General features: G+C 37.5%; 1 long non-coding RNA gene across 2 annotated transcripts; it reads left to right on the top strand.

Annotated features, from left to right (window-relative positions):
* Positions 1-337: 337 nt before the first annotated feature.
* Positions 338-8,826, top strand: LOC129725283 (uncharacterized). 2 transcript variants are annotated; one of them, XR_008728046.1, is made up of 7 exons: positions 343-1,986; positions 2,041-2,280; positions 2,357-2,425; positions 4,377-4,445; positions 4,505-4,807; positions 5,234-5,429; positions 5,495-8,824. It is a non-coding gene; the product is annotated as an uncharacterized LOC129725283 (long non-coding RNA). The 2 variants fall into 2 exon arrangements; XR_008728045.1 differs by having other exon boundaries at positions 338-1,986; positions 2,357-4,445; positions 5,495-8,826.
* Positions 8,827-22,052: the final 13,226 nt, after the last annotated feature.

Raw genomic sequence — 22,052 nt, 5'->3', positions numbered from 1 at the left:
TGATCGCTTTTCGGGGGAGGTTTGCGCTGAGTTTTCGTACTCTCATGATAAAGTTGGCAACCACATTCATTTTTATATGCAACGGGTGACAAGAGAAAAAGTCCAGGAATCTACCCGAGGCCATGGGTTTGGAATACCATTCCGTTTTGATGGACTGGTCTGCTTTGCGGACTAGCACCATGTCGAGATATGGAATTCTACCTTCCTTTTCTCTTTCACACGTAAACTGTAGGTTGCTGTCATAGCTATTAAAAACATCTAGAACTTTTTCGACTTTGTCTGTGGGCACTGCAAGGATTAAGTCATCTACATATTTTTTCAAAAGTGGGAGCGGGAAATTCAATCGTTCTACCACTTCTTCAAGCAATAATTCCATAACTAAATCAGCTGCAGTTGGCGAGAAGGGATTTCCCATGGCGGTTCCAGAGATCTGTTTGAAGTACTGTCCACGAAATGAGAAGTAGCTACATTCCATGCAGAAATTTACAATTTCAATGAAAAAATCAAGGTTGATTTTCGTGTGTCGTTTGATTTTATCCCATTTGGTTATTATTGTGTGTATTACTAGACTCATGGGTATGCAAGTGAATAGAGATACCACATCCAACGAAATAAGAATGTAGCTTGGTGGCAGTCGTACCGTATTAATGTACTCGCAGAAACTGAAAGAGTCTGTTACATTATACTCACACTCAATCGATGCTCGCACGATGCGTCCAATATATTTAGACAGCATGTATGATGGTACTCCGATGTTGGGTACGACTTGCCGGAGCGGTAGGTCCTGCTTATGTGCTTTCGGTAGTCCATATATTCTTGGGCAATGCGATGACAAGGTGCATAGCTGATAGGCTGTTGTAGAATCAATCAACTCTAAGTTTAGCAGTTGATTTACCAAAGACTGCGAAGCCGAAAGAAACTCCTCTGAGTAAACTAACAGTCGATAAAAAGTATAGTGCATCCGTATTACGAAACTGAGACAAATTGTAGGAACTGGAAATAAAGGTGGGGCTTATCTAAAGATTGCTCTAAGCCAGAATGAATGAAATGTATTTTTCCTACATTAGCATTGCGACATACAAAATAATTTTTTTGAACGCTGGAGAATGATATAACTGGAAGAAAAGTTACGCCTCTATTTCCAGTTATACCATTTTCTAACGTTCGAAAAATTTATTATGAGCGGATATCGCATGCGATCTGACCATGAGGCATTTATGCGATAGTTGAATGAAAATTTCAATTGCAATTTTCTAGCGGAACGAAAGTAATAGCGCTCTCAGGGTTTGACCAATCGGTTTCCGATCTTCTACAAAGTTTCTTGGTATCGTTAGGGCTTCATTTTGCATGTTTGAATTAGTTCGAAGTTTAGCCGCAAAGGTGGCGTTGCGATGCTAACTTCTTTCTCTTACGTGCTAGAGCTTTGCGGTATTCGACAAAGTTGTAGATCTCTAATTTCCATGGAACTTTACAGAATATACAAATTTTATAACTCTTCAAGTTTCAAGTATGAGTTCACTCTGATTAATATTGTACATAACCGGCGAAATATACGAAACAAATCCGATTTCAAACAGAAAAGTTCGGCACGTTCTGCTTACGATGCTAAGTCCGTTTTAGAAAATTCACAACGCTTCATTAACAAGAATGTAACGCCTTAATAAAGACGGTTATAGCTTGACATCACAACATTTTCTTCTTTCAAACCACGCTCGATACATGTTATATTGTTGCCTTCATAAGAGTTCTATCCGGTTTAGAGTAGAAAGAGAGCTGGTGATTGGATAGCCGCAGCTTTCCCAATTGATTGGGTGATTTTCCTACTGCTTTGATTAAAAAGATATGCCTATCGTTTTATCAAAAGTTTGGTTAATACTATCGATTAAAAAAATAAGTGTTCTGGATCTTTTCAGTGAAGGTAATATTACATGCTATACATGCATTACTATACCATCCTGTTCTTCCTGTGCTTGAGTTGTAAAAATTGTAAGTAAAAGTCAATTTACTAAGTTTTCACCATTACAAACCAGTCACTTACAGAATCTCGATCATACGCATGGTTCATAACAATCTGCAGAAGGGGCATCTTTTGCCGATTGAGTGTTCCGCCCTTCCTCCGGTGAAGCTCTGTCTTACAGCTTCATGAAATACAAACAATCTTTGTATTCATATACTTGACCGAGGATTCCGACGATACCTTCGCAAAACAAAAACTCTTTCTGCTTTGTTTTAAACATTCAACTGAAATCGCTAACTGTTACTGCACAATTCAATTGCCTGGTAAATACAACTTATTTCAAATATGTATGAATTAATTAATACGACTTCTTTTCATTTTTTATTTTTCTTTTGACAGAGTCAACTTGAGCACATCAATTAGTGCGCTTTCGACGTAGAATTACGTCTTACGACAACATATATAGAGGTACAAATTGTAAAACCGAAAACACCGAGAGCGTCACGAATATTATCCATTTTCAAATGTTTTAAACTCAGTCAGTTTCCAGCGGATTTCGTTCATTTTTGAAGCAAAAATAATATACAAAAAATATACCGCTTCACACCATTAAATTGCTTAACCCTAATCGAGTGTATTTCCAAAGCTATTGCAACAAGTTTATTGACATAAGACAGGCTGTCGTAATTCTACGTTAACTTGAGGTCGTATCTTATAAACAACCTCTTCAACTTTCTTTTATGCGTGTAGCACTTTTGATTTGCATAAAAGTAATAATTTTCTGAAAGTTCAGTTATTCTACAACAACAAAACTTGTTTGTTCATAAGAAATACCTATAAGTTGGCGAGTAATTGAAAACACCGGCTCTCGTCCGATCACCGAAGTTAAGCAACATCGGGCGCGATTAGTACTTAGATGGGTGACCGCTTGGGAACGTCACGAGTGAAGTGAGGAACCGACGATCGAATATGAATTCGATATTAACAGCAAAAAAAAAAGCTCCTGAATGCCTTTGGCCTTGCTTAGTGCAACAATCTGATCACTTTACTTAGCTTCCTTCTTGCAACTTTTCACTCACTTGTTACTTGTTACTTGTTACGAACGCCGCGGTACTTCTGACCGTTTGGCGGTTTTTCAATTCCTGATTCCCCTCTTTTTACCACCCACCATTTTTTTCCCTTTTCCTGAATTCAATTATGCCCACCCCCTCAGAGTTGTATTTTGCTAATTGTGTATAACAGTTTCTTAACCGCGTTTAGCTTGGCCCATTTTAACATAACAATTTTTGTGTTTGTGTATCTTACTAACCTAACTAATAACATTATTTTTATTTTAATTTACTAATCCTACTAACAAACTACATGAAAATAAATTAGAAACACAATAGTTATAATATACATACAGCACATTTTAAAGAATACTAAGGACAATTTGTAACAACGGTTACATAATGGCCGTTTCCCCGAAACGCTTTTTTTGGCAGAGGTTTGCGGTGTTCACGATAGCAACGCAGCAGATCAACTGAAATAAAAATATTTCATTAGTTTGGAAGTGTGCCGGGTATCTGAATGATAGTTTTCATAAGTATTTTATTTTCAGTGCTAACGGAAAATTTTTCCCGAAAAGACATGTTTTCAGCGCTGTAAATTGCATTGAATTTTTTTTAGGCAAAGTTAAACTTCTTGTATCGATCGTTTAACGACCGGGAAACACAGACAAACAGACGTGCCTCATCGAAGAAAAATCCTGAAAAATCTTCGTCCTTATTCGAAACGTGTATGTGTACTCATGCGCCACCATGTGAGCCCACTATCTTATTGTCGTAGAACGGTTTTTGTCTTTGCTAATGGGTGTGCACGCTTGCATAAATCAACACCAGCGGCATTACTGACGGTTCTTGTCTTTGATAATGAATGTACACGCTTGGTTATGGCGACACTAGCGGCATTGTTGCCCACTAAGCAAAATTTCAAAATATTCGTTATTTATCTGGTCGATGAAATCGTCACCGACTGGCACGTCTGTTTATCTGTGCGGGGAATATAGAAATGAACATTTAAAAAAAAAGATGAAGAGAATCGGTTCAGTATCACGGATAGAAAAGACTGGTGATTGAAAAAACAATTTTCATAGTTGAATTCTTTAAGCCTCATGGTCATATTGTTGGTTCAACCCCATAATTTATTATTGGAATAAATTCTCTCAATTGCGTTAACACCTTTGCATAGTCGAATTGACTATCAGTGTCACTAGTCTGTCATAGGTTAAATCAAAACAAAATTAGGTTTTATTTCAACTAGTGTGTATAGTTGAAACAACCATAAACAAACTTGAAGTAATAACCTAAATCTTCTGGTGTCGTTTTACTCATCATGGCTTCCGACGCTGAAAACGGGGAAATCTTTGCTGAATATGTAGTAGATGAAGAAATCATAGAGTTATTAAAATCATTCAACGTATGTGCTGAGGGTATCGATAAATTTATCAGTAAGTATTTCCATAAAGAATCTCATTACATCATGGCAATGACTTTCAGTTTTCTTCAGCCAACGGTCACGACGTGGAATCTTTAAAAATGATTGAACGAGAAGAAGTTGAAGCTGCGCTGCAGTCGCCTCTGTTGGCTGAAAGAACAAAATGTCTTGATGGTTTGAACAAAGGCGTATTGCACTAGTAAGTTAACAGCACTCTCTTTGATTAAGGGATCCAAAAAAGGAAGGTACATTCTGGAAAACTTTAATTCGACAAAAGCTTTATCGAGATTTGTTGATGAATTCGGGAAGCTGAAACAGGGGAAGTTGACATTACGATCAGAAGAATTAAAACATATTTTTCCGTCGGTTGATCAGGTAATTTCAAACTGTAAAAATATCGAGTTAATCTTACTAAATTACTGTTGATGAGCTATTCATCAAATTGAATTGATTCCACCCTACCCTACCCTACTTTTTTACAAAAAAATATGATCAAATGCTTCAAAACATGATTGAATGCTTCGGAGTCGAAAAACTTTCGCACGGTTATAACACAAATGAGTGGCGCCGTTGTTTATGTTTGGACTTGTATTGTAATATCGATTCATTACTTGAAAACTTAAAACTTTTTTTCAAAATTAATGGCAACCTTGGCGATTGTTACCTCGTATGAGCGCAACTGCTTTTGTAGACAAACACTTCGCCTATGGACGATTTGAATAGTCTTGTTTCTTTTTAACAAAAGCAATATGGAATGTGATTTTTATATTTAGTGTAATCAAAAGTATTATTTTATTTCAGTACGTGTGGTATCAACCAAGAATTAAGATTGGCGAAAACGGCAAGAAAATCAAAATTAGCGATACTGCAAAAAGTTGCCTATACGACCGTAATCACAATTATAAGCAAGTTCCGAAATCCACCGCAGCATCGCCAGCCCTAGATGTACCGTCATCAAGCAGTACCCAACCGTTTGTTGATCTATCCACAGAAGAAGGTACATAAATCAATTTCTATAAGGGGGCCTTGTATTCACTTCTAAATCGCATATAAACATTTTAGTGATCAAGTATCAGGCCACAAAAAAACTGGTTCTGACATCACCACAGCAAATGGGACGATGTAAAAAAGCGCTGGTGCTGTGCTTCTCGTTTACACGAAATCAGCCGGTTTGCACGAAATCAACTGGATGAATACCCGGTGCTGCGAAATAGCATTGGCTATCAGTTGGTAAAACTGGATTTCGGTTTCAAGCATCCAACAAAAAGTAACCTACTATTCAGCAATTTCGCGTTGTATCGCTCACGAGCTAAAAGTATTTTCCGCAACGAGGTGCCCATGCAAATTAAACAACTTTTAAATTTACTGTTCAACGAAGAGCTATCGGAAGGTTTTTATTTATCCATATTTGAAAAATGTTCTACACTAGAGAGAAGCCAGATAGAATTACTATCCTGTGAAAAATGTAAAAAAGTATGAAGAATGAATTTCTGTTTCCATTTGTAGATTCCGGAGATTGCATAGCATATTGCTCCTGCTGTGAATTTGGCCAAGTTCATTTACACTTCTTCCTAACGGAAGTCGTGAAAATAGTATTGTGCACTTAAGGACGCTGGCCGATTATGAAACAGAACTTTCCAGGATTAGTCAACAAAATCCCGACCGGAAGCTACCAGACTATCCCATGGTGGTAGTAGTTGGTGGTACGAAAAGTTATGTCAACCAGTTTTTCGTTAACTTTATTGACATTTCCTACAAAGCGGAGACCTTCCTGAAAGCAATCGACAATACATTTAAAATCTACAAGGCCTACGATCTAAATTTCCCCAGTGAAGCCGCCGGTCCATGTAATTTTATAGCCCATTATTACCTTTATTAGAGCCAGTAGAAGATAAAAACAAAGCAAGAATCCTTACTCTTTCTGCAACTCTTCGTTACCAACTAATTTCATAATGATTTCGTGCTTTATCTCCGGTTGTCAATGGAAGACTTTTTGCCCGTCGCTTTTCGGAATCCATCTACATAGAGTTCACGAACCATTTGCCGATCAATATTTTTTTTGATGATTTTTCGACCAGTGACACGGTTTCTCCGCATGTCAGAAGCACTAAAGTGTGCGGCATTAATTACTACATATCTTGTTTCACCGCCATTTGTATTGTCACGACATGTGAAAATTCTCACGGCCGGATATATCATGTCAGAAGATAGAAAACATTTTGGAAATGAGCAAACGCTTTATCAACTCGTTGAGACTTTGAGTTTTCTAGAAAACATTGGAGTTTTTGTAAAACACAAAGGTAATGAGATAACGGTTTTTTAAAGTAGGATTTGTTACAAAAGATAACTTAGGATTGACCGAAATTTTGAATTTAGTAGAATTTCCTACAGGTACAGCGAATTATTATTGTCGCATGTGCATACGAATCAGGAAAGGGGAATAGGACTGCATTGAATATGAAGATTCACTCAGATCTACAGAGATGTACAAAGAACACTTAGAGATAAATGACATGTCAAGGACAGGTGTTAAAGAAAATTGTATTTTAAATCGCATACCTTCTTTCAACGTAGCTTCAAATATTTTCTTTGATGTGATGCAGGACGTTCTATGGTTTATCTCATTGCCTGCATTATTTTGTAAATCAGAAATATTTTACAATAGATGATCTTAATTGCCGGATAAACCTTTTCGTTTACGGTCATTTGAATTCATCTAATATTCCGGCCGATGTCAAAGACACAAATCTAGTTAATCAAGAAATACGAATGACTGCTAATGAAATTATTACGTTAATGCGTTTTTTATCGTTAATAATAAGCAAACTAATTCCAAGTGGAGATCCAGGATGGATTTATTTCTGTAGCTTACTTGAAATTTTTGATTTAGTTTAAATGCAAGATTTTCCAATTAGTCTAATTCAAGAGCTTAAAGATATAGTCGAGTTTCACCATAAGCAGTACGTCATTTTGTTTAAAGATACATTGAAACCCAAGCACCATACGCCACATTGGTACATTACGGCCACAGCAATAATCAAATCTGGTAGTTTACGTCGGTAATGGGGAATGAGATGCGAGGCCAAGCATAAACAAGCAAAGCTACAGAGCAAATTATAACAAACCTAATATTTGCAGTTCTTTAATTACTAAAGCAAGTTTTAATTTTGCCAATGACATTTTTCAAAATTCTTTAGGTTAAAAAAGAAAACATACTTGGCTCTAAAATTCCAAATGAGTATAAAACTCTTTTAACATATCAAGAATGTGATATTGCTGCAAATCACATACATCTTATTTCTCATTTCAATAAACATCATTTGATCTACGAACATGGAACTATTTTTGTCATTGAACATAAGCTACCGTCTGCCGGGGTGAGATTAAGCCACGGGGGTGAGATTGAGCCAAAACGGGAAATGTTTGTATGTCAAATTACTTGCGATTTCCAAAACCTAATACCTCAAATTCAATACTTTATGAAACATGACATATTTATTCACAACTTAAAATGGAATATAGATAATATCAGTGAACTGTTTCGCTTCAAGAACGTTTCAAAGTACAGGGTGAAAAACATGCGCAAATAACGTTATCCGAAAATGTCTCAGGAAAACCAACCCGATCAAGAAATCACATCAACTTACTGCTCTGTTGGTACGTTAGGTACGTTGGTCTCCAATGTGTTGAGGAAATATTATGCATTGAATCTGTGCCGGCTCAGAAAATAATGTTTCTCCAAACTGTACACTTTTCGAGCCCTTTTGAGGTGAGATTGTGCCAAGCTATATTGAACGGCACAGTGTGCGGAATTCACATTCAAAACAAAATTATATCAGTATACAGTAAAGTCTTTTTTTACACGGTTTTTTACACGGTTTCATTTTACACGATTCTTTTTTACGACGATTTTCCAAATAACACGATTTTTTGCCTTTCTCCTAGAAAGGTATAGCAATCACTGGAAAAACCGAAGGTATAAAAGTGGTCCCAATGGCCGAATGTCATATACCACTCGACTTCTTTCGACGAACTGAGCATTTTCTGTATGTATGTGTGTATGTGTGTGTGTATGTGCAACTTTTTTTTCTCACTCACTTTTCTCAGTGATGCCTGGACCGATTTTCATAAAATTGATTGCAAATGAAAGGTCTAGTTGCGCCATAAGTTGCTATTGAATTTCATTGTAATCGGATTTTTAGTTTAGAGGTTATGTATCAAAATGTAAAAATCACGAAACATCAATATCTCAGGAACCACACAACCGATTTGAAAAAAACTGGTTTTAAATGATTGGGCAATCTCCAGAACCCTTAACTTTTGAATTTCGTTATGATTGAACGTATGGTTCAAAAGTTATGTAAAGAAAAGTTATCCTGAGGTTGTTTAAACTCACTCATTTTTCTCAGTGATGGCTTAACCGATTTTCACAAAATTAGTGTCAAATGAAAGGTCTAGTTGCCCCATAAGTTGCTATTGAATTTCATTGCAATCGGATTGTAACTGTGTCCGTTGTTCATAAAAATGTGAAATCAAATAATGAAAGTAAACATATTGACTTTCTCCTAACGATCACTGGCTAATTAAAAGGTAGAAAAATGATTGAAATGGCCGAATGTCATATACTACTCAACTCAGTTCGACGAATCGAGCATTTTCTGCATATATGCATGTATAGGTGTATATGTTTTTGTGTGGGTGTGTACGTGTGTATGTGCACCTTTCTTTCACACTCACTTTTCTCAGAGATGGTCTGACCGATTCTTTCTATCTTGGTGTCAAATGAAGGGTCTATTTGCCGCTTAGGTTGCTATTGAATTTCATTGTAATCAAACTTTTAGTTTTGGCGCTGCGTCAGAATGTGAAAAACGCTCTAATATCTCAGAAGCTATGAACATAGTTTAATTCAAATAAATGGGCTTTCAAACCCTTAAACAATGGATTTCATAATGTTTAAACATGTGGTTTGAAAGCTAAAGAAAGAAACGAAACCCGAACGCTACAATCAAAATATGTGGCCTCAACATCATTTAAATTTAATATTGTACTATTTCAATGTTTGCGGCCTTGCTCGGGATTGAAGTTGAAATTAAAAGTCTCATTTTTTGCCTTTCTCCTAGAAAGGAATAGCAATCACTGCAAAAACTAAAGGTATAAAAGTGCTCAAAAGGGCCGAATGTCGTATACCACTCGACTCAGTTCGACGAGCTGAGCATTTTCTGCATGTGTGTGTGTGTGTGTAACGCTCTCCCAATCTCACTCGATTTTCTCAGAGATGGCTGAACCGATTTCAATGAAATCAATTGCAAATGAAAAGTCTAGTTGCCCTATAAGACCCTATTGAATTCTATTGTAATCTGATTTCTAGTTTAGAGGTTATGTATCAAAATGTAAAAATCACGAAACATCAATATCTCAGAAACTACACAACCGATTTGAACAAAAGTGGTTTAAAAAGAACGGGCTACCTAAAAACCCTCAACTTTTGAATTTTATGAAGATTGAACATATGGTTCAGAAGTTACAGAAAGAAACATGTTCTGGAGACTGTTTTATCACACTCCTGTTTCTCAGAGATGGCTGGACCGATTTTCATAATCAGTGTTATATGGAAAGTCTTGTTGCCCCATAAGACCCTTGTTTTTTTTGCGAACGGATTATTACTTTTCCTGTTATGTTTAAAAATGTGAAATCCAGTTATGAAAAGAAACATATTCTGATGACTACTTGGGCTCACTCACTTTTCTCGGAGATGGTTGAACCGATTTCCACAGAATTAGTATCAAATGAAAGGTCTAGCTGCCTCATAACACCCTATTGAATTTAGCTGTAATCGGAATGTAACTTCGTCTGTAATGTATCGAAATGTGAAAATCACGAAACTTCATTATCTTAGAAACTACACAACAGATTTGAACAATATTGATATCGAATGAACGGGATAGTTAAGGGTTAACTGATGAATTATGATTGAACACGTGGTTTTAAAGTTTGGCTCCCCCATACGTTCCCTTTTCATTTGATTGTAATCAAACTCAAGCAACCGTTATGTTTTAATTTGTAAAACAACGAAAGTCTATTATCTCAAGTATTACACGACTTATTTGAACATAAATAGTGTCATACAAACGAGTCATCTCTTAAACTTACAAATAACAAACTTCATGAAAATTTGACATACTGTTCAAATGTTTTGTAAAGAAAAAAAAAAGACTATTCAACACAATAGCTGCTTTGAACAATATATATGGCCTCAACATGATTTAAATGTGGTATCGTACTATTTGAACGTTCCCGGTATCGCACGTGATTAAATTGTTCGAAATTAGGAGTCATTTCTTATATTTCGCTATTTTTGAAGCACTAACAAACATTACGTCAAATTTCATACCTTTTTGGATGTAAGCATTCATGTAAATCTATTTTTACAAATAATAAGTTTGAATGAGAAAGGCTGAGTCTGACCGTTAGGTAGATTAATTTAGGTTTTTTTTACGTCGTTTTCTCAAATAATGCGATTTTTTTACACGGTTTTTTTTGCACGATTTTTCGTCTTCGCGTAAAATTGTTACAGTAAGTAGCAGTAACGGTAACAAACTATAATAGGCTGTTTTTTACACCGTTTCATTTTTACACGGTTTTTGTTTTACAAGATTTTTTTTACAACGTTTTTCCAAAAAACGCGGTTTTTTACGACGTTTTTCCAAATAACGCGGTTTTTTTACACGATTTTTCTTTGCACGGTACGTAGGATTGTGTAAAAAAAAACTTTACTGTACACCAAAACACTTGCATTGTTTACATAGGGTAAGTTTTTTTTTCCCACAGCATAAGTTATGTTGTCTAACTATGGTATTCTTTGAAATAATGACTAAAAGCTTGAAAAGCTTACTGTTCTCAATTGTTAGATGGAAATTTTCAATGATTGATATTACTTATGGAATGTAACAAAACTTTGTACACCAATTCTATATAAACAGATGACTTTTAAAGCGAAGTTGGAGGGTTGTGGGTACGTTTCCAGAGGTTTTGAGATCTCCAATGGAATATACAGTTGTCAATGACACATAATAATTTTTTTTTTTTTAATTTAACACATAATAATTGAAACGAAAAGTCTTCTCAAACTTCATGCCCTAACGTTTTCCCTTTGGAGGCTACCTGGAGACGCCACTATGTGTATAGAGACTGTCTATAAGCCACGTTCTCATAACTAATTACTGTATGTATCAATTTGATCCAGCCATACATTTTTTTATAATTCATATGAAACATAGTTTCTGATCAACCCCCAAAAGCCCCTTAATAGTCCACGTTGTTTATGGTCGTCCCTATACTTACTGTTTTATCATGTTAGTCATGTGCATTGTTCGTAGACACACTACTGTTCATTTAACAGGTATTAAATTCAACTTTTTGTTTTTGGCACAATCTCACCCCATAGAAGGGGTGAGATTGAGCCAAAGTTCATGTATTTTTAGCAAAGTTATAATTTATTGTAACTTAACCATATTTGTTGTAGTTGTTAACAAAACATTCTAGAATGCATTGGTGTATTTTGGATCGAATTCTTTGCTTAAATGTGTGCGTTGCAAGCTTGAGAACAAAAAAGCATCATTTTTTGGCACAATCTCACCCCGGATGACGGTACTGAAAACCATTTACCAAATTGAATCAATACTTATGAATAAAAAGAAAGAGATAGTTTTACTATGTTACGCATATGTTTCCGTTCAATTCGATGAACATCTGCAATCATACGAACTGAAGCGTACTAGTGTTCTTAGCGTTGTTTATAATATTTCAAAGCTAGATTCGAAGCCCATTAACATACATTTTGTTAATGAAAAACCGTATTTCCGAATGTGTAACTTTTTTGAACTGAATAGTTTTATTATTGGATCAATGGATACGTAACTTGTAAGGGCATCTTCAGCGGTGGTTTATTTTTGAAACAACTTTATACTAGATTTACACCAGAAAAACCTGAATAGAACCAGCTAATATAGACAAACTTTTCGTTCTCCGCACCGGTGTTGTATATCTTGTTGTTTTAAGCCACTGACATCTGTCACACTGTCAACAATTCAATACCCTATGCTATCAGTTAATGAGACTTGTTATAATAAAAAACACTCAATATTTAACAAACGGAAATTCGATTATTTTAACGCACATTTAGACACTTTAGACACTTTATATCCACAAGACTTTATGGATTTGACGGTTTGACCCGAGCGTCAATAACATTTCTCAGGATGGATTGGTATGATCTAAAATTTCTGCTCCGAAACCCTACTTGGTTTCGGGGGATAGCGAAAAATATTTGATCGCGTAGATGTTCATCTTCCGTTTTCGTCTCATCAATCTTTTTAAATCTTGCAGTTCTTCAAACTTGGGTTGGATTTCGAGGATATTGGGTGGCATTGCGCAGCTCGATTCGAACGATTTTCGCTATTTTCGAGTAGGTCACACTGCCAGTTATGCTTCAAGCTTGAAAGGAGCAGTCATTGTCATTTGTCCTGCGGCTCATCTTACCCGCAAAGTCGAAAAATACGAATAACGAAACATAACGCCCCCCAGCGATCATTCAGTTTTGTTCGAGTTGCTCGAAACGAAAAAAATGCGCAATGTCACCCCAGCATTTTGAACGTTTTCAGTTCAGTGTCTTTGAGGAACATTTTTCTGGCCTCTTAAGTTCTCCTCTAGTCCCAATACAATTAAGGCGACAGTTATGGTCTTTCAGAATTCCCCTTTTGCTGGTCGGTTTCCTTGATGCCGAAAACGACAAACCTGTTCATATTCTGCTTCAGAAAAGCCACAAAAATGAATTGTTAGTTGTCATAAAAAATCTTTGTTTTGTTTATTCCCCAACACCCGCAAAACGCTTATATGGAAATAGCCAAAAATGAGGTGTTCAATTGAAATATTACATTTTACCTACCTATTGGCAGCGTACAAAGGGTTTTAGAACGATCTATTTCTTGTTCCAAAAAGTGACAAAAATAGACCAAAACGTATACCAGTTTCAAATTTTTTCAATTTAGATCTGTTATAAAACAGAATTTACACCACCGGTGCAGCAGTGAATTTGAGTTTGTTCCAAAAAAATATAACAAAACAACGATTTGGACCACCGCTGAAGATGCCCCAAGCATTGTAGAATCAGTGACTGTTGGAACGAAGAACATGTTAAAATAATTGTTAGTAAATAAATTTTTTGTTATGTGCATTAATTTTTAGCATTTGGGGAGTTAATCCTATTTTTATCCTAAGCGTCGCCAATATCCGGTATGATTAAAATGAATATAAATTATGTTCGGAATATTGGAAGCGCTGGAAAGTTTTGAGGCTATTGGCTATATTTGAGCACTCACTACACTATTTAGACAAAACTACCTATACAAAGTAAAAAAATAATCAATATTAAATATGGTCAAAACAAACTTTTCGAATCAGTTGATTCAACAAACTCAGTAATTGAATCAACCTTTTTTAATTAGTTGTTTCAACGATCATTGTAGTTGAATTCACAAAGCCCAGGCATGGGGATACCACAGCACTCGAAAGCGCATGTGGCCCATCTGCTAATAAACACACCACGCAGGGCATTTCGTATTACTCTTCGTCGCGAGCTCAAGACAAAACACTGGAGAGCCATTCGTAAACACGCCAACCGAGGGTTTTTAACTTCGGCACATGAGGCAACCGGTAGTTTGCAGTTTCGGGGAACACACAAGCATTAGTCGCCACGAAGAGGTTGACAATAGAATAATAATGGATAGTTGGATGTTAGCCATCGCATACAACCACCTGCAATATTTTTTTCATATGTACTTTTGAAAAAATGAAGCGTTTGAGAAGACACGTGTAGGCATGCGGGCTCCCGAGGGCTCACGAAGTTAAGAACACTTGGGCCTGTGTTTGCCGAATCTTTCGAAAGGCTGTTTTATCTAGAACACTGCGTTTTTTTTTGTATACGCACTGAAGGGGTTGGCAAGTGGCTGGACACGTCTAGCTCGAGACCTTAATGCGGCCATTCACCTCTGTTCAGCAACTCCTATCCCAACCTCCACGTGGTGCCGACCGGAATACGAGTAACCTTAGCGGAGATCGGGTAACCAACCCCCGGTGGAAACTATGGTCGTATGCTGCCTGGGAAGGGGGTCGTACGCGGCTGTATCCCCATAGGGGCGGCTTACAACAGCGTTTGACCCAGAGCGGGCGGCTGAATTATGGAATGCTGTATCCCGCTAGCTACACCTAAGATGGCAGCCCCATCAGCAGGATGTAGGTATCGTGACCCTGGTAAGGTAGCATACCAAAACCTAGGCTACCTAGGCTACGAATACGGAAAAAAGATTAAGGTAAACGATTGGAAATTGGGTACTTGGAACGTCCGATCTCTAAATGAACCGGCGCGAGCTGGCTTGCTTGCTCGAGAACTATAGCGGCAGGGAGTCGAAATCGCAGCGATTCAGGAGGTTCGGTGGCCAAATTCCGGAGAAAGGGAATTCCGTGCAGTGGACCCTATTGTACGCACTCCTTTCAAGTACCACATCTACTACAGTGGCGGCAAAGCAGTGGAACTGGGCGTCGGTTTCGTAGTGCTGGGAAATCAGAAAACAAGAGTCATCCGGTGGAGGCTCGTAGATGACCATATATGCGTGTGGAGGATTTAGGGCAAATTCTTCAACTACAGTTTAATTAACGACAAATCCGATGAAGTCAAAGATGAGTTCTATGACAAGCTTGTGCGAATCTATGACGAGTGCCCAAAACACGCCGTAAAAGTCGTCATCGGAGATACAAACGCACAGGTTGGGTTCTTCCGTCTGGTCATTGGAAGGCATAGTCTCCACTCGTCAACCAATGAAAACGGCCTGAGGCTGATAAACTTTGTCGCGGCCAGAGGAATGGCCATATGTAGCTCCCATTTTCCACGTTTGAATGTTCGGAAGCACACCTGGAGGCATCCAAATGGAGAAGCCTGCTCCCAGATCGATCACGTAGTGATTGACGGTCGGCACTTTTCGGATGTTACTGATGTTAGGTCTTTTCGGGGACCAAACATTGACTCTGACCATTATCTCGTCGTTTGTAAGATCCGCGCACGGTTGCCGAACGTGCTGAAATCTCGCACAGAGAGGACGACGCGTTTCAACATCCAGCGGTTGAAAGCTGATGGCGTGGCAGCAGAATACGCCAGAGAGCTGAATCAACGGATCGCAGAACAGCAGAAGGAAGGAGTTGAAGACATAAATGGGCTGTGGAGCAACATCCACGGCGCCATCGAAACGACTGCGAGAGAGGTGGTAGGTACGACGCGTGGAAGACAGCCTAATGGCAGGTTGAATGCCGAGTGCCAGAGAGCGACAGATGAGAAGAACCGTGCCAGGAGCCGCATGCTCACTGCGGCTACACGTCAGAACAGAGAGAGATTCAGGGTGGCAAGAGCTGCCGAAAATAGAACCCACCGTCGGAAGAAGCGCGAGTACGAGGAGCAGGTGCTCGCCAGCGCAGAGAACAGCTATGCTCAAAACGACGTGCGGAGATTCTATAGAACTTTCAACAGAGTCAGAAGCAGGAATTTCCCTGTGCCGGTCATGTGTAATGACAAGGACGGCAACCTGCTTACTGATAAACCGACAGTTGCAGCCAGCTGGAAGGAGCATTTTCAGGCGCTATCGAACGGTGAGGAGCCGGATGAGCAGAGCAGGAACAGGATTACAATTATGAGTGACGAACAAGCTGTGGAGCCACCAACACAGGAGGAGGTGAAAAAGGCGATTAGTGAGCTGAAAAACGGCAATGCCGCTGGGAAGGACGGATCTGGGCGCTGGGAAGGAAGGATCTGGGCGGATGAACAAATGCCGAACGACTGGTTGGAAGGCCTCATATGCCCTCGTAAGAAGGGCCATCGATTGGATTGTGGCAACTATCGAGGCATAACGTTGCTCAACTCCGCATATAAAGTGCTCTTCCGTATCCTGTTCTTCAGATTGAGACCGTTAACGGAATCCTTTGTTGGCGAATACCAGGCTGGTTTTCGGCAGGGGCGTTCCACGACGGATCAAATCTTCACCCTGCGACAGATCCTCGATAAGTTCCGGGAGTACAACTTACCGACTCAACGGTAAGATCATCACGAAATCTCACATGCTTCTTGGTTTTGCGGACGACATCGATATCATCGGTATCAACCGTAAGGCCGTGGAGGAGGCCTTCGTACCTTTTAAGAGGGAAGCACCGAAATTGGGGCTTGTCATTAACTCTGCCAAAATGAAATACATGGTAGCTGGCAGAGAGCGTGGAAGTCCCCGTGGTGTTGGTGCTGTGGTGGAGACAGATGGGGAACGATTTGAAGTGGTTGACAAATTCGTTTATCTTGGTACACTTGTGACATGTGACAACGATATGAGCCGTTAAGTGAAACGACGAGTTGCAGCTGCGAACATGGCCTTCTACGGACTACGTAACCAGCTAAGGTCCCGTAGTTTGCAAACTCGCACAAAACTAGCGCTGTATAGGACGCTGATACTCCCGGTGGCCTTTAACGGACATGAAGCATGGACGCTGAAGGAAGCTGATCGACGAGTGCTCGGAGTTTTTGAGCGTAAAGTTCTGCGAGCGATACTTGACGGTAAACTGAAAGATGGAGTGTAGCGCAGACGCATGAATCGCGAGTTGTACCAGGTATACAAACATGCTGATATAGTGAAGGTAATACATCGGGGCAGGCTCCAGTGGGCTGGAGATGTAGCCAGAATGAGAGAGAGCCGCCAAAAATATCTTCAGTAGAGAACTAGGAAGAGGCCGTCGGCTCCGTGGTAGGCCTCGCACGCGTTGGAAGAAGATGCACACGATCTGCTGGTGTACGAGGGGACTGGAGAACGACTGCCCAAGACAGGAGAAGCTGGACATCTCTAATTCGTTCGGCCCTAGACCGGTAAACGGTCCGTTAGCCAACAAAGTAAAGTAAAGTAAGTATACGCACTGAAGGGCAATCTAAATACCCTCCGTGGCATCGCTTGAAACACACACGCGGTGGTGTGGTGGGTTTAAACATGGCTGACAAAGCCTGCAAACGAGCTGTCAGAATCCAATGACAAAGTATAGTTATTTAAACCGTATTCTGTCAAGTTGGTTCAAGCATATTATATAGTTGATTCAACTAAATATAAGTATTGCATCAACCATTCACATGGGTTATGCAAAAATCAATGCAAATTTATAGTTGATTCGACCCCAATTATCATTGCTTTGACTAAGTATTTTTCTCCGCGTAGTTTCGCCGCAATCGTAAAAACCAGAGTCTATGTGTATATAGAGTCGCGCGAAGAGAAAATCTATCGTTTCGGCAACACAGTTTTTGTGCCGTTTGTTGCCAAGAACTATACAGTTCTGTTTTTCACCATGCATAAGCGAATATCATTTTTTGAAATTCTTCACAAGGTACACAGTTTTAAAAGATTACACCGGAGATGTTTTGTTAAATTTAAGTGAATCAGTGTACAGGTTTAATGTTGGATTAAAATGTGTAAGTAAAACTTCGGAAAAACACATGTTCTTTTTTACGCTCAATTACAACGCTTTTCATCCACTCCTAACATTATCACCTTGTTTATTTACATTGCTCGATTGGTACCCTCGTTTGACACTGATTTGGTTCTTTTGGTTTCATCTTCGCGGGACTCTTATTATAAACATAGACTCTGGTAAAAACGGCAATGTCATTTTTTAAAAAACACTATTCTAAGATAAAAGCATCTAGAGCAGAATCGCGCCAAATGATCTGATTTTTGATTTTAATAAAACTTTGCACACGTATTCGATTTAGCAAACTGAGAATTTTTCACAGATGGAGACCCATGAGTTATATTCTAAAAGGGCGTATGCCTTTTGCCATAGGAATTATTCGAAAGTATTGTAGCCCAGAAACCGTTGGTTGTATAGAAAAACTATCTGAGAATGAGTTGTAGGGAATTAAAAATGCATCATAAAAAATATACACTGCACAAAAAAAATTGTTTGACCAAAAAAAAATTTAAAATAAACATTAAATTTCAATTTAATAAAAAAAGAGTTGATTTTTTTTATTTTGCTTAAAGAAACTTGCCTACGCAACTTTAAAAACAAAGTCCAGTATGGAGAAGTGAAAAATATTTTTTTATGGTAGACTAATTTTTTTTTCTAAAAATTCTAATTCAAACATTTTTCAAAATATTTGTATTTAAAAGATGCAGAGAGTCATTATTAATCAAAAAGCTCTTGGTAAGTTACATTCTAAGGGCATCGGTTTTCGAGTTTTTTCTAATTTAAGCTCGAAAAATTATAAGTATTTAGGAAAATACACGTTTTTCTTAATTTGTCTGTGGTTCTACAGCAAAAACCATACGTTCATTGGAATGCTTGATGCTTGATTAAAAATATAAAATTCATTCTTTGACAACATTGACGATCGAGCGAACGGTTATATATATATATATATATATATATATATATATATATATATATATATATATATATATATATATATATATATATATATATATATATATATATATATATATATATATATATATATATATATATATATATATATATATATATATATATATATATATATATATATATATATATATATATATATATATATATCTTATATATAAAATAAAGTTACATATGTGCGACCGCCCATAACTATACAACGGAGCGTCTGATTTAAGCTGGCTTTGTTTTGTTGTGTTCGTCTTTGTCCAAGGCAAAATGTTACGGCAGAGAAAACTAGAAAAATTTAAAGAAAAATGGTAAAATTCACGAAAATAGAATTTCCATACAACGAAAAAATGAATTTCCATACAACGAAAAAATGATCGCAGAAGGCGCAACAACAATATTAAGACAGCAATTTAAAACAGGTGACTCTCGACAGTTATTTTGAAAGCATCCTTCCAAAGCTATCACTGATAATTAATTTAAAATAGAAGTACGCTAGACTGGTGGCTACCGTCCGGTAATCGGTTGAACTATCTAATCTAAACATATAAAAATGCAGCTCTGTCTGTCTGATCCAAATAGGCTTGGAAACTACCGAACCGATCTGCGTGAAATTTCGTATATAGGGGTTTTAGGGGCCGTGAAAGGTGACTAAGACAGTTCGTGACCCCTACTTTTCTGCAAGTGAGGGGTCCCATACAAATGAAACACAAATTACTGCACAAAAAACTGACCAAGCAAATGGAACCAAATTTGGCAGGAGAATATTTTTCGGAATAACTAATATGCCCATAATGGTTTAAGACCCCTCCCTCTTCTATAAGGGAGGAGTCCTATACAAATGAAACACAAATTTCGTACAGCTCGAGAACCAATCAAGCAAATACAACCAAATTTGGTAGGTGAATGTTTTTAGATGTCGCTCTTCTGGAAGGAAAGGGTTTCATACAAATTAAACACAAATTTATACACATCTCGAGAACTAACCAAGTAAATGGAACTAAATTTGGCAGGTGTTTATTTTTAGGGGTAACAAATATGTCTATAATAGTTTAACACCCCTCCTTCTTCTGGAAAGCCGGGGTTTTCTACAAATGAAACTCAAATTTTCTCACAACTCCAGAACTAATCGAGTAAATGGAACCAAATTAAGCATGTGGAGGTTTTTGGGGGCAAAAAAAAATTTAATTGTGGTTCAACACCCCTCCCACTCTCCCACTTCTGGATGGGAGGGCTCTAATACAAATCAAACATAAATTTCTATGGTGATTTGATAATCCTCATTACTCTGGGAGGAGAGGCAGGTCTCCCATTCAAATTAAACAGATATTTCAACCAGGTTTTCAAAAAAAACAGCCTACAATGATCGGATCGATTCACAGGAGCCAAAACTCGACTCCAGACGCCATTTTTAAATTCAAGATGGAAACTTCCGGTTTCTAATATGGATATTTCCGGAAAAGTAATGGTGCACTGGAGCCACAAGTCGACCTAAGACAACATTTTAAATTGTAAGATGGCAACTTCTGGTTTCTGGAAAACAGCCAAAAATGACCGATTTCCATCCAATATCAAAACCTCCGGAACCAGAATGATGCACAGAAGCTAGAAATCGATCACAGACACCATTTTGAACTCTAAGATGACGACTTCCGGTGTCTGGAAAACAGCCGAAAATGACCAAATACCACCCACTATGAGTATCTCCAAAATCAGAAGCTAAAAAGTTTACCACAGACACCATTATGAATTGTAAGATGGCGACTTTTGGTTTCTGGAAAACAGCCGAAATTGACCAAATAACACCCAATGTGTTTCTTAAATCAAAATGCCGCTCAGGGGCCAGAAATTTTGTCTAAATGCCATTTTGATATTCAAAATGGCGACTTCCGGTTTCGGAAAAACCGCTGAAAACGACCGAATATTACTCAATATGGATATTTCCGTAATCGAGATGATGCATAGAAGCCAAGGATTGGCCCTGGACACTATTTTGAATTCAAAGATGACCACTTTCAGTTTCTGGAAAACAACAAAATACTGAATACCACCCAATATGGGTATTTCCGGAATCAGATTGATGCCAGAAAAACAGCTGTAAATGATCGAATACCACTCAATATGGATATTGCCAGAATAGAGGTGATGTACAGAAGCCAAAAGTCGAGGATGTTGTCATTCCGATAAAACCAATCATTTCAAACGATTTGCCTTTGGACTTTGATCATATCCCATGGCCGATTCGTCGTGCATTTGCCGACTATAAACAAATCGCAAGGAATCAATGAATTTGGAATGTTTAAAATTATTTGTTTGCCGGGTCAGCTATTTTATATATATATATATATATATATATATATATATATATATATATATATATATATATATATATATATATATATATATATATATATATATATATATATATATATATATATATATATATATATATATATATATATATATATATATATATATATATATATATATATATATATATATATATATATATATATATATATATATATATATATATAAATATATATATATATATATATACACATTTTTTTTTATTAGGGTGGGGAATCGTGTGTTGATGAAAGTAAATCGTCAGACACACTCAGATTTTCTACTAGGTATTTCTCTACACGGATTTTCGAAATAACGGTTTTTTCACGCGGATTTTAAAATCGAAGGATTTCCAAATTACGCGTTTTTACACGCGGATTTTTTTATTAACTCGTTTTTCCGTGAGGTACCGCGTAAATAAAAAACTGAGTAAATCAAATATTACGAGTTATATTTGCTCATACTTCGAGGAATAGAATAACATAGTCAAATTTGTGCCTGGAAAAGGTGTCCCGATTTCTAACTTCGACCAGATGGTATCCCTATTTATTGAGAGTAGATCCGTTGGTATTGGGTCAAATGTTACTTTGTTCGTTTCGTAGCCAAATCCAATAGCAACGGATCTACTCTCAATAAGCCGAGCTTTACTAAAGAAAACTCAATGCATACTTAAACCGGAAACGTATACTGATTCAGAAAATTGCATATTCTTTAGTGATTTTAATGTTTCGAATCACAAAACTATTACAAGAAACGTGAAACTCAAACAAAT

Source organism: Wyeomyia smithii, chromosome 2, assembly GCF_029784165.1.
Source record: "Wyeomyia smithii strain HCP4-BCI-WySm-NY-G18 chromosome 2, ASM2978416v1, whole genome shotgun sequence".
Lineage (NCBI taxonomy): Eukaryota > Metazoa > Arthropoda > Insecta > Diptera > Culicidae > Wyeomyia > Wyeomyia smithii.
The sequence above is the reverse complement of the archived record's forward strand: the minus strand, read 5'-3'. Positions and strand labels throughout refer to the sequence as shown.